General features: G+C 47.2%; 1 protein-coding gene across 1 annotated transcript in view; it reads left to right on the top strand.

Annotated features, from left to right (window-relative positions):
- The first annotated feature begins 1033 nt into the window (after positions 1-1033).
- LOC140917722 (actin-binding protein WASF3) overlaps positions 1034-12904 on the top strand; it is a 55109-nt gene continuing 43238 nt past the window's right edge. Inside the window, exon 1 of the mRNA XM_073361103.2 lies at positions 1034-1097. The gene's annotated coding sequence lies outside the window, so the exon portion shown is untranslated. The remainder of the gene's footprint in view (positions 1098-12904) is intronic.

Here is a 12904-nt window from a genome sequence, read left to right as displayed (position 1 = left end):
ACGCCACCGTGGTGAGGGTAGATCTGAGTTACTGTGACCAGCTCTTTCAGTTTCTAGACACCGGAGCCAATTATTTTGTCCTGGAGGCTTTGCCTCCTTCGCCTCCCCTGTGTCTCTACCCAGATGGAGAAGTTAAGAAACTAAACTGCCGGCTGGGAGCTGCGCGCAGGACTTCCGGGGCTGAGATGGGAAGGCAGATGGGCATATTGAAGGAATGAGCCGAATGCATGAGGAGGGGGAGAGAAGAAGAGGGGATCCTGCCGGTAAAGTCTTACCCTTTGAGCCCTAGTTACCTAGTGCTGGGTTATCTGGAGGAAGCAGCATTTGCCTAGCTGACTCTCCCTCCCGCCCCATGGCATCTGAGCGCTCAACGGAATTACAGTCATCCGTGCAAGGGGGGGGGAGGCGACGTGTGTGCGGAGGGCCGGGGGGATACACGGTGGGGAGGAGCTGGAGGCTACGCGGTGGGGGGGGGTACCGAGTATTTTGTGCTTTGGGATCACTGTGGGCTATGGGGAAATACGCGGAGGTGGGGATACACCGGGGGTGGGGTGGGCAGCGTAGAGCACCGGGCTGGCTGATGCAGGGGAGCTTCGGAGTCCGGGGGGGGTCTGCGCAGATCTGATCACTCGGATAATGACAGAATAAAGTTAGTGGGGTGTGGGGCCCCACCCCCGATCAAAGGGGGTAACAAACAGGAGTCAAATGCTGGGCGGGGGGGGCGCTCAGGGAGATGAAGGGGAGGGGGCGGCCCAGCTCGGGCAGGCAGGGTGACGGGGAATGAAATCAGCAGACTGCGCCCCCCCCCCCTCCGGCCCCCCACTGGAGAGGGCCAGCCCCAGCCGCCTCGCATGTGGGCTGTCCCCAGCCAGGGGGTGCGGAGCACATGCGCCGTGCGAGCACTGCGGAGTGCCAGGCTGGGCGAAGCTGCCGGGCACACACACGCGCAGAGGCAGCCGCCCTCTCTGCAGCCCCGGCTCGGCACCCGCCTCCTCCGCCCGCCCGCGCCGCAAACATGAACGCCCCGGCCGGTCGCCCGGGCTCCCCGGCCGCCCCGCGCTGAAGGCAGCGCGCCCGCCAGCAGCAGCGGCACCGCGGTGAGGGCGGCAGCGGGGGCTCCGCTCTCCCCGCCTGGGCTGGGGATGGATGGCGGGGCGTGGGGGCTGCCCGGCCCCTTTGCGTGACGATGCAGGGGCTCTCCAGCCATTTGCACGGGGGGCTGGAGGGTTCGGATCCCCCGGCGCGGGGAAGGGGACACGCCGCGGTGCATGAGGACTCCGATCCCCCTGCGTGGATGAGCGGGCGGGGGGGGAGGTCGGGGGTTCCTCTCCCATTGCACGGGGGCGCTGGGGGGGGGAGAGATAGCTGCTGAGAGCAGCAGGTCCAGCCGTTGCTGGGACAGGTGGGGGAGCAGGAATGTCTCACGGGAGAGCGGGAAGGATCCCCCTAGAATCCGCGCGCTAGGGGACAGGGGGGACTCGGGGCTGGGGTGGGGATGCGGAGTGACTCTAGCTTTCCTGGGAAGGGCGGGGGGGGGGAGCCCGGAGCGTCTGGGTCCGCTACGATGGGCAGCAGAGAGGGGAGGGGGAAGGAAGCTAAGCTGCATTTGGGTGTGTGAGGACTACCGACCACGCCCGGGGACCTTATCCCAGCGTTTCCCGGGCACCGATCCAGCCCCACATGCAGAGGATGGGTAGGTCGCTGAAGAAACTCAGCAACAGCTGATACCCTCCCAGCAGCAGCCTGGGACTTTATGGCTAAGATGCTGGCGGTGGCTGGAGGCTGGATAGCTCAGAGCAGGCTGGAGTAACCCGGCGGGGCTGCAAGATGCCTGTCAGAATCAGAGGCTCAGTTCAGATCTATTTAATGGGAGCTTTTAAAGATGGATTTTCGCTTCTGGCTGCGCGGAGAGCTCTGGGGTTTGAGCTCAGCGCTCTGGCCATTATTAGGATGGAGGCAGAGATAGATCAGCATTGATTCCACTCTCTGTTGATAATCCGCCAAGGCAGCAAGAGCTGGAAGCTTGCAGGTGAAGTTGACATGCTGAGGGCAGCTGACCCCAAAATGCCCACCCCATTGGCTCCCCTAAGCTGATGACTTCACACTTGTAGATGCTCCCCCCCCCCCTTCCCACTCCTCAATCCCTTGGGGATTTGGAAGTTGATTTTGAGAGACCTGGAAGATGTGATTGGCTGGGTGGATGGGGATGAGGATTGGGAAAAGCCCAGCTAATCAGGAAGAAACATCAATGTTACAACAGCTGTCAACTCAGCATGAGATCTTGACCTGCCAACAAAGTACACCTGCCACAAGTGTTCGTGGATCTTGAGGCGGTTGGTCTGGGCAGGTGTGTGCCAGCGTGTGCAATTTTTAATTTCCTTGGAGTAACATTTTTACTAGTGACTGGCGGATTTGTTTGTGTGTTGTTTCCATCAGGCCTTTCATTAGCACAGTTTCACTGTTCAGCTGCACCTGCTGTGTCAGTGGTTATATTGTGTGTAATAACATGTCTGTCCTGAGAGAGTATGGGGCTAGTGTGGGCAGGGGGCAGTGTTGTAGGTCAGATTTGCAATTGCTGGCTGCTGGCTTGTGACAGGGGCACCCGAGGAGGATTTTTTTCATTTCCACCTGGCAAGTGACCAGATGTAATTAGGCATGTGTTAATGCTTGGAATCAGCACCTTCCTGTGGGACGCCCGTTTAACCTGTCTGTCTGTTCTGTGCATTTCCAGTGAGCCCATCACCAGGGTTTCAGAGTGACAGGTGCAAGTCGAAATCAAAGTATAGATTACCCATAAAGAGCACCTAGGATTCAGCACTCCGGGATTCAGCCACTCTTACTTATAGGGAGTTTTCATTTTATAATTCAAGTCTCAGGAGATTCTCTGTCTCCTTGTCATTGTTTTAATGTGCTAAAAATGCTGCTGGTTTATACAGCTCAAAACATGAGTTCGGGCACATTTCAGCGTAATTCATAGGTGCTTTATTTGTTATTATCTTGTCTACAACAGCTTTACTGTCAGCTATGATGGTAATGGGTACAGTGTAAAGACCCAGACAAATATGTAGATAGAACAACACGGGTAGAATTAATTCATTTTGTAAGCCAGAAAGGTTAACTTGCACAGTGTATTAATGCTGTCTGAGAACACAGGGATGCCCCCTATCTGGAGAGCGCTGAAGTGGATCTAGTTGATCTAGGCTGTGGGGTTTCCACAGTGCGACCCTTGGCTGCTCTCTTCTTTAATAAGGCGGTGGAACCGGGAGAGAGACCATGTAATGGCTGCTGAGATCAGCATGAAGCATCTTTTACTTGGAGCCGCCGTTTACACAGGCCGCAGCTCTCAACTGAAGGCGACCGTAGCCAAGATGATGGAGCCCTGTGGCTCCTGAGATCTTGGCAAGCTGAAAAAGTGGCCCTCTAGTGGGCAATGTTTGGATGCCCCTGGAGTGCTGTTCATCAATAACCATGCACCTGATTTTCATATAAAGCTTTGGGCCCAATCCTACCAGGTAGTGAGTGCCCTCCATTCCGGAAATCGGTGGGAGTTGGGTTGCTCAGCACATTGCAGTTATGTCCCTCGGTTGGATTGATTGTGGCTGAAGAGCTTTAATTGTTCTCACTGTTCAATACTGACCCCAGAAAGATTGATGAGGTTTTCCTCTGGGAAGCGAACAGCAATGAAGTTTGTCTGGAAGAGCATCTAGTATCATGGAAGAGCAAGGTGACCACAATGAAAGGCGTTGCACCGGGCAATGACCTAAAATTAGGGACAAGAAAGGCATTTGAATAAAGGAAAACATCAGATATACTGTTCAAAGATTGTCCCTGGGGTTATCAAAGTCCTTGGGATATTGTGGGAGAATGGCTTTGGGTCAGTGTGATAGTGCTTTACATCTCATTGCACAAAGCTTATAAAAGGTAAGAAATGTTGCCGTGCTATGAATACCGGTGACAAAGCTTAAAAGAGGAATTAAAATACCTAACAGTTATTATTGTTGGACCAATGCCTGTTACTATTCGGCCAAAGTAGACTTCAAGATTTGGCTGCTGCTGCTGGATTTCTACAGCCTGTTGCTTTGCAGATAAATGAAGAAGACAGATCCCTTCTCCAAGGAGCTTACAATCAAAATTAAACATAGGACAGGTAAAGGCTGGAGAGGAGATAAAGGGAGGAAGAAGAGGGTTATGTTAAAAGATCATAAGATTTTGTTACATCCTCACCTGGTTGGTTCCATGCTCTATTATGTCAAAATGTGAAGATATTATATTTATAAGAGAACAAAGCTAGCTGAGATGTTTGACCTGGAAGGGGAACTGAAAGGGAGTGAGTCTCGAGGGGTCTGAAGGAGAAGATTGAGGCTGGAAGGTGCAAAGAATCAGGGAGCAGATTGTATGCATGATGGGTGATGTGAGAAAAATCCAGGGGTAGGAGAAATCCAGGGAAGTGAGCAGACTAGTGGTTGATAGGAGGCAAAACGTAGGAAGGGATAAAACTGTGCTCTTTTTAGGCAGCTCATGCTGTGACCACTGCTTATCATGTCATTGACAATCATCTTATTTCCTCATTCCCCTGTTTATTTCATCTATATCTTGTCTCTCATTTTAGACTTAGGTTGTAAATATTTTGGGGCAGAGACCATCATTTGGTAATGTGTTTGTACAGCACCTATCACCTGGAGGCCCTGATCCATGACTGGAGGTGCAGGCGACAATACAATGATAATGGTCTGTAACTGAGCTGTACTTTTAATAACACTGTTGAATAGTAAACGTTAGATATTTCTAAGAAATCAAATGAAAAAAACAAAATACCACAAAACCTAAAAGCACAGGGAAAATAGCTAAATGAAAATTTGATTACCAATTATGTATTAGGCTTTGATAGCTTTCATCTGTAAAATAACATTTAATTTTTCTTTATTCTTTATTATTTTAAATAAGAAATATATAATGAACCCTGAGTGTTTTGTGTTAGACATACAGTACAAGTGGTGTCTTACAGTGACCAAGAGGTAAAGAAGCATTTGAGTTTATTACATCCCTTTTATAGATAGGCTTCTGGATAATAGTTCCTTGATAGAACCTAGTCTTCAAACAAATTTGTGATTTAAAAGCAATTTAGTCAAGTGTAATTCCTAGATCTTGAGCATTTTACAGTGCAAGAAAGAGAGACAAAATGTAATGTTTATTAATGAAACTGTGCAGTAATGGGAATATTTTTAGGTGTGATTTAATGTTACATTGAATTTCACAGGAAAAATTTCTACTCAATTATTATCGAAGTTAAGGATGTCAGATTTTGTTTAATGAATTAATTTAATATTGGTGGAAGATGATAGATTGATTGTACTGAGACAGAGGTATTGTCTCTACCAAGAGACAAAACAAGCGTAAGCCTCAAAGATGCCTCATCCAGGCCCTGGGAGGGCTTTAGGATTTGATATTTGTAGCTCAATATTCCTAGCCCCTTCAGTTCTTGGCTTCTCTGCTAGCAGATATTTCAGTGATGTGAAGACCTACGAATGGGACTGATGCTTATCAACTCATTTCACATATATCACCAAGCAGCCATTACATGGTAATGAAGTTTGGAGGCTCCCAATCTGGATACCCTTTAAATCAATGACCAAGAAATAAAAGGCTCTGGCTCCTGTTCCTAATCACTTTTGCCTCCAAGTTCCTCTTCCTTTCATGTCTGCATGACAAGTGTTGACATTTATTTACAGTATTGGTACCAGTGTTACATGGCAATGTCTCAAGTGCAACATGTTATTATTGTCTGACACCTGTCCCTGAAATGTGCTGATTTCATTGAGGTCATTATGGCTCAGCTTGGGTTTCCCAAAACTGAAACTAACAACAAACCTTTGAGTATGAAAAACGTTCATCTGGTGTAAGTCAGTGGAGCCATGACAATTTACACTAGTTGAGGGTCTACCCCTCTGTCTTATTTTAAATCCTTGTGAGGTTCAGCAGTAGTTCCGAAGTGTAATGTAATCTCTGATAGTTAAAGCTGTTTTTATGGGATAAGTTTTAAATGGAGCTATGGTATTTTTTCACATCGATACGATATGTGGTCTAAGTGATCATTCATATCAATCACTAATAAACTATCACAACTCGATTGCATAAATCAGACCCATATGTTTGGTTTTCTATGTAAATTTCCCCCTTTTTAGTCCAAGATTATACTTGAGTGTCACAAAAAGCTACTACCACAATTTACTCCAACTAGCATTCTCAGTGGAGAGGCCAAGGACTGAATTCCTCTCTGACTCCCTATCTAAGGTGCTTATAGAGCCCCTGTTACTACAGCACCTCGCAGTCTTTAAGGTAGATAACAAGCTTCTCTGAGTACCGTTATTTGTATTACAGTCATGCCTACAGGCTCCAATCCCATTGCACTGGGGACTCACAACATCTCTGTGAGGTAGGGAAGTCCTGTTATCCCCATTTCACAGATGAGAGACAGAGGGAGACTATGTGACTCACCCAAGGTTAAACAAGAGCCCTGCAGTAGAGCTGGGTATTGAAGCTGGCCCAGACTTATGCCCTAAACACGGCACCATCCTTCCTCTCTGGAAGTGCTCTGTTTAGATCAGAGGTGGAGCACATCATTGGGGATGCTGCCCAGCCCATGTCAGTTCTTTCATCAGTACTAGGGAAACAAAACAACATCTAGAGATGACAAATAAATAAATAAAATGCACTTTACTCTCTACTGACTTAAACCTTGATGGTGCTGGGCTAAAAAAGCGACATGTTAATTTAATGAAGACGTTTATATATTTGTCCTTCTCATAAGTGGAGAACATGTTTTATTATGCAAACCACGTTTAATAACGTGTGGCCAAACAATGAGTTTGGAAATAAACCACCCATGGGGTTTTCTCTCTTTGAACTTGAGTCTTAGCAAATTTATAGACAAATGGGAAATAATAACTTGCATGGATGTTGACCAAAAATAGTAAAAAATATGGAAGTAAAACTTCTTCTGCCTTAATTGTTTACTGAATGTTCTACCGTGTGCTCTTTATTCAGTTCCACTGATCAAGTGAACAAGTGTTCTCATCTCCAAAATCACCACCACTGTTGATGCCAACTGGCACCCTTTTTTGCAGTCTCAACAAAGAATAAAACACAATGCTGGCTGTTTGGCATGGAGATGGAATCCCCTGATCCTTCCATGATAGGGTTGAGACATGTTGCCGAGACTTGGTGGGGAAAGCTTAGCAGCTCATGCCTGTCCTATATATGGTCTGTGGATAAGCAGAGGCCTTCTGTCTGTGAGTCTGCCAGTCCAGCATCTTTCATGAGGCTTAGGACTTACTCTCAGTGAAATTTTAAATCATGAATCTGCTTTTAAAAATAAACATCCTCTGGGTGCATTATGGATTGGTTGAAGAAGAAAATATATGTTGGGTTCCTAATGGGACTAAGTTAATGAGCTAAGAGCCTTCACAGATAGCAGCTGGCTAGTCAACTTACATCTACCAGGCTTCCCTACCCAGCTCTTCTGATAGCAGCATAGGTCTCCTTCTGCATTGCTGCCATTTTTAATCTGCTTCCCCACCCTCTGTCCAGCAGCCTCCTCCTCAGCTTTGTAGAGCTCAGTCAAGGGTCAGTACTGGATGGAAAACCCAGCAGCCTGGGCTGTATTTCAGCATGTTGCTATCACTAGATCATAAAGGCAGTGGAGGGAAATCAGGGAAATGACAAAGGGGCAATAAATTAAAATATTTTTTATTTTAAGCAATGCAAAGGTTGAGGCAGCTTTGGGTTCAAGTGTTGTGAGTAGTGACTCACATTAATTCACAGGAGATGTTGTTTATCTGGGTCTAGCACTCTCTAACTTCTTTTACAATTGGTTTAATTTCTCAGCTGCTCCTCCTATGACTTGAAAACCTTTCATATTTCACTTAGTGTAGGGATCCTTTTTGTTTCCACTGTCCAGCATGAACCTTCCCTCCGATTCTCTTGTGAACGCTGCTGGGGCAGAGATTCCATTCAAGCTCCCAGGAGCTAGCTTCATTCTCATCTCCCTCGCCTGTCCTTTCACTCACCCCACAGCCTGACTTTTTAAGTCTTTAAATATTTAAAGACTGTCTTGTGTTTTTGCTTTCGTTGACAATTTTAGAGCCTGATCCTGCAATTTTTACTCACCCAAATACTCCTATTGCCATCACTGGGACTGCACATGTGAATGAGGGCTGCTTGTGTGAGGAAGGGCTATGGGATCTGGCCCTGAGTCCCCTTTTTTTGTTCTTCTTTTGACTTTTATTTGCAAGTTTTTTCATCTTTCCCTTTCCCAGGATTACAGATATTCAATATACTGTTTTCATTTTCTCAAACTACTCTGAGTTCTGGCATTAGTCCAGTACTCCGGGTTTTTTTAGCATTACTCTGCTGCTCTGGTTCCTGGCAGTTCTCTGACATTCTGGGTTCAGCAATACTCTGATATTCTGGTACAGTAAGTGGCCAGTCATCCTGGGCAGGTGCAATAATAATTAAGGGTAGGCAAAGTGACTGAAATAAAATGAGAGCTGACCCCAAAGCCTTGGGCAAACCTTGAGCTAAAATATGTGCTTACAATTTTTGCACCCCCATTTTGAGTGAATCAGCTTTTGGGCACTGTTATAAACTTCTGAACCTTTGGAGGTTCCCCCAAAGACAGCTCATGGTGAGATCAATGCATGGTTACCAGATTCCTCCCAAAATGGAGTGTCTTCAGTTATGCTCTATATATTTCCTTATCCTGGGTTAAATATGTTTCTCTTCCGTGTTTGGTGCACATACTGAATTAGAAAACAAACTTGCACCAGGGCCACCCTTGATCACCTGCTCTCCTCTGTTTATTGAAATGTTGTTGACCTCCCATTACTAGCACTTTGGCTGCCTTACAAGCTGGTATTATAAATGCAATAGTTGGGGTTCCCATTCTAAAGCTTAGGTGGTGTAGTGCTTTAGTGCGCTAGCCATTCATCTCTGGAGCCTGGGGCTCATATCCCAGGTCAGGGCTGGGCTTATCCCCATTTCTCAGCATTGCAAATCCATGATTCAGTTTAGAGGCATCCATTGTACCTGACTGTCTCCCCTTAACAGTGCCCCATTGCTGGAGCAGTAGGAGGTGCTGTTGGTCATGAGAAGGGGTATTGTCAGAGCAGACTAGGAAACTCTGCATTTTATCTGTCTGTATTATGTGCGACTCAAGCTGTGTGTTTCTCACTTGATAAACACTCAGTAGGATGGTGGATTTTTTCCTCACCACCTCTTTCAGAGATAGTCGTGTATGTTTCTAAATCCCTTTGCAAACATCTCCACGGAAGTCCACTCTGCATCAGTCCTCCTCTTTGCCAAGCCATCCATGATAAATAAGGCTCAGCCTTTGTGATTACATACCTCCCTGTCTCCTGAGCTACATTCATCCCCTGATGTTAGTAGCCAGACTCCATGCTACACCAAATGATTTCTCTTGCTTCACATCTTTACAACATTGTCCCCAACCCTCTGTAACTGTCAACACCTTCTGTTCTCTCTCTTCCTCTGAAGAGTTCGCCAGAGCTTCATCTGTTTCCTCTGCTAGGATGAAGAGAGAGATGATTTTTTGTTAACGCTCTGAAGCAATGGAAATAAATTTGGAGCCTCTGCATCCTGCCCAAGGAGGACTGGCTGCATGCGAGGGGGATTAAAACTTCATCCAACCTGAGGCTGCACTGATAACTCTCCAGCAGCCTATGAGCTGCACCTAATTAAAATGAAACGGATGGAGGAATACAAACCCCGGGGACTACCATTCCAAGCGTGTGATGCTTTGAGTGACTTGTTTTTTGATCAAGGTATCGCACACTGGAACCTATAGTCTTCGCAGGCTGCACCTCAGCATTGTGGGCCATTCTAGGTCTGCTGGCCACGCACTGGCTGTCCCTGCTCTGCATGAACAAGTGATGAACCAGGATTTTTACAGAAGGCAAAGCTATGGCACTGGATAGCAGGAGCAGAGGGTGAGTAGACAGGAGAGTTAAAAAATAAGCACAAGAAGCCAGGTCCTCAGCTGGCATAAATTGGCATTGCTCCATTAAAGTTAGTGATTTACGCCGGCTGAGGATCTGGCCTCAGGGTGTATAAAAATATAGTTAAGCAGAGGAATTAAGGGGAAGGAACATGTAGTTGCAGTGGAAATGAGCTAATCATAGCAGACTAAATCTTGGATTAAAGGTCACATATGGGGGATATAATCTGAAGAGTAGGAGATTATTTAACTGTCCATAAAGCATCAAAGGATCTCTCCTGGACATTCACGCATAGACAGCGAGGGCACAATTTTGCAAAGCTCTGATTTTGGGAGACTCAGTTCATGGGTGCCCAAATCAAGACACCTTGGACCTGATTTTAAGAAGTGCTGAACTCTCACAAGTCCAGTTAAAGTTCAGCGGCAGCTTTGAGTGCCCAGTGCCTCTGAAAACCAGGCCCAAGATGTCTCGAGTTAGGCACCCAAAATCAGAGGCCAATTTTTGAAAATGTGGGCTTATGACATTTGGGTTGTTTGATGTTCATGGCCAAGCTTTCAAAGGAAACACGGACTGAACTGTAATCTTGGTGGCATCAGCAGCTGCTGATTGAATAGAGTGCAAATAATTGCCCAGTTGTGTGGAGCTGACCTGAAATTTCAGAATCCCTAGTACATGAGAACATAACAACCTCAGAATAGCCCACTTGCTGTGAACCCTTCTGAGCCTACATGTTTATCCCATTGTTCCTAGCCATTCACCCAATGTCACCCTATAATTCTTCTCTGTCCAGGAATTTTACCTCCTTCAAACATTCATAGGCTCTTTCATGTGGTCCCTTCCTTCTCTGGTCATGTCTTAGTTAGGTGATATATATCTTGCTCCCTTGTTCTGTCATCATAAATCAAACCCAGCAAATCCCTGATCACTTTTGTTGCTCTTCTTTGAGCTTCTTTCCATTTGTCAGTCAATATCATTCTGGGGTGCGGTGCCTGGAAATTAATGCAGTATTCTAAGTTCAGTTGCACCGGTGTCAGAGAGAGGGGGATCCGATTGGCCTTATCTTAGCATGCACAACTGCTATATAGTTGTCACTGAACTGTTGTCATTTTGCCTTTGATCTTACATGTTCATATGAAATAAGAACTTGCTAAACCAACTCTCAGTCTGGTTAGCTTTTTCTCTGTTGTTTTTGATGTTCACTTATCTGCCCTTCTTGATCATAGCCAAGATCCGAAGCAGAAGTGCAGAAATACAGAAAGAAAGGCCTCTCTCCAGGTGCCTGTGTCCAGATTTTGACAAGAAAGCCTGTTCTTCCAAGATTCCCAGTTTTGCAGACCTAAGTGCTTTGGATGAGGATTTAAGCTTGCACATGGTTTTCCGAACTGCACCTTCTGAGGTTCACTCATCACCAGGACCCGTGTGGTTTTACAGCTTGGGGGGGTCCGATTCACTCATGGGTCAGCGCTGGTGTAAACCCAGTTGCAGAACGGTGGTGGTGGAATGCTTGTCAGGAGAGGACGCTGTGGTGGTGGAACAGGGGGGCCAATGGGAGTCAGTGCTGCCTGGAGAGTGAGTGATGCTGGATGGAAAGGGGGCATGGCTAGGCTGGCTGAGGAATGTGCTAAAATAGCACATCCCCTCAGTGGCCTCTGCCAGCAGGACTCGGACTGGCTGTTCCTGAGATGTGCTGGTGTGGGGGGTGGGGTGTAATTTACACCTTCCTACCCAGATTCAATGGTTTTAGCCCAGGAAATGTGTGATCCATCACAAGTGCTGTGTGCTGATGGAGGGCATCACGGTGCACAGACGCCAGCCTGCAGAGTCTGGGCAGCAGAATGATTCCTTGGACCACTCCAGGCCAAAATCACTTGTAGGAAATTAGGTTTGCTTCATAAACAGTGACTGAATCCCTCCTGGTCAGGGTAAGATGGGAGGCAGCTTTCAGGGGCTCCTGAGGAGAGCAATGATAAAATCATGTACATAAAAGGATACTTTGGAGAATAATGAGAAGTGATGGCTGAACATGGAACTTCTTGTAATGGTCCTCTCCAAATGCTCCAAGAGGCAGCTTGGAAAATGCTGTCTGCCTAGCTCCTTGGGTACAGCCGGAACTGCTCAGTGCATGATGTAAAATGAAGGCAGTACGAGTGTAGATGCAGGGATTCCATGCAATGGTAACATGCGCAGGGCCCCATCCAGCTCTCTTTGCTATCTGTGACCGGTTCCTCCTGTGGCAAGATGGCTGATTTTAGTCTGGTGGGTCCTGCGCTTTTCTTGGCGGGGAGCTAAGATGCCACCCTTTGCCCCTGCTCTTGGGTGCCAAGGACCCCGCTAATAGCCCGGGAAGGTGGTAGAGGAGGGAAGCGGGGGAGGCATCTGGGTTTGCTCCTTGCTCTGAGTCCCAGACCCTCTCAACCCCTGTTGGTTTCTTACCCTCATCCCCCTTAGGTGGGGTTACCCTCGGTCCTTATATGCTGGGGGGAAGGGAATCTCCCTGTCCTACTGGACAGGGTCTCCCTTACTTCAATTCTCAGGTCTTCCAAATCTCTCAACACACCTCTAAGCTCCACTCCTTCCTCCTCCTCCTCTGTCTGCCTGACGCAGGGGGTTTTATTAGGTTCTTAACAGGGCCTTAATTGACTGCAGGTGCTCCAATTAACCTGCAGCCACCTTCCCTAGTCTACAGGGAACCATGCCTTAATTAGCCTTGAGCTTATATATTTCCCCTCTAGCACTCTCCCACTGCTCCCTGGCCCTCCTGTATCACACTCCCTACCACATATTTCCATATGCCCAGGCCTGCATCTAGCCTCATCCTGCCTACTTGTGACCCCTCCCACTCTGGCTCTCTCAAGTGACCCCTTTCTATGCACTGTGAAGCAACAAGGTTG

This window comes from Lepidochelys kempii, chromosome 9 (assembly GCF_965140285.1).
Source record: "Lepidochelys kempii isolate rLepKem1 chromosome 9, rLepKem1.hap1, whole genome shotgun sequence".
Taxonomy (NCBI): domain Eukaryota; kingdom Metazoa; phylum Chordata; order Testudines; family Cheloniidae; genus Lepidochelys; species Lepidochelys kempii.
Note: the sequence above shows the minus strand (reverse complement) of the source record. Positions and strands in the feature narration are given on the sequence as shown.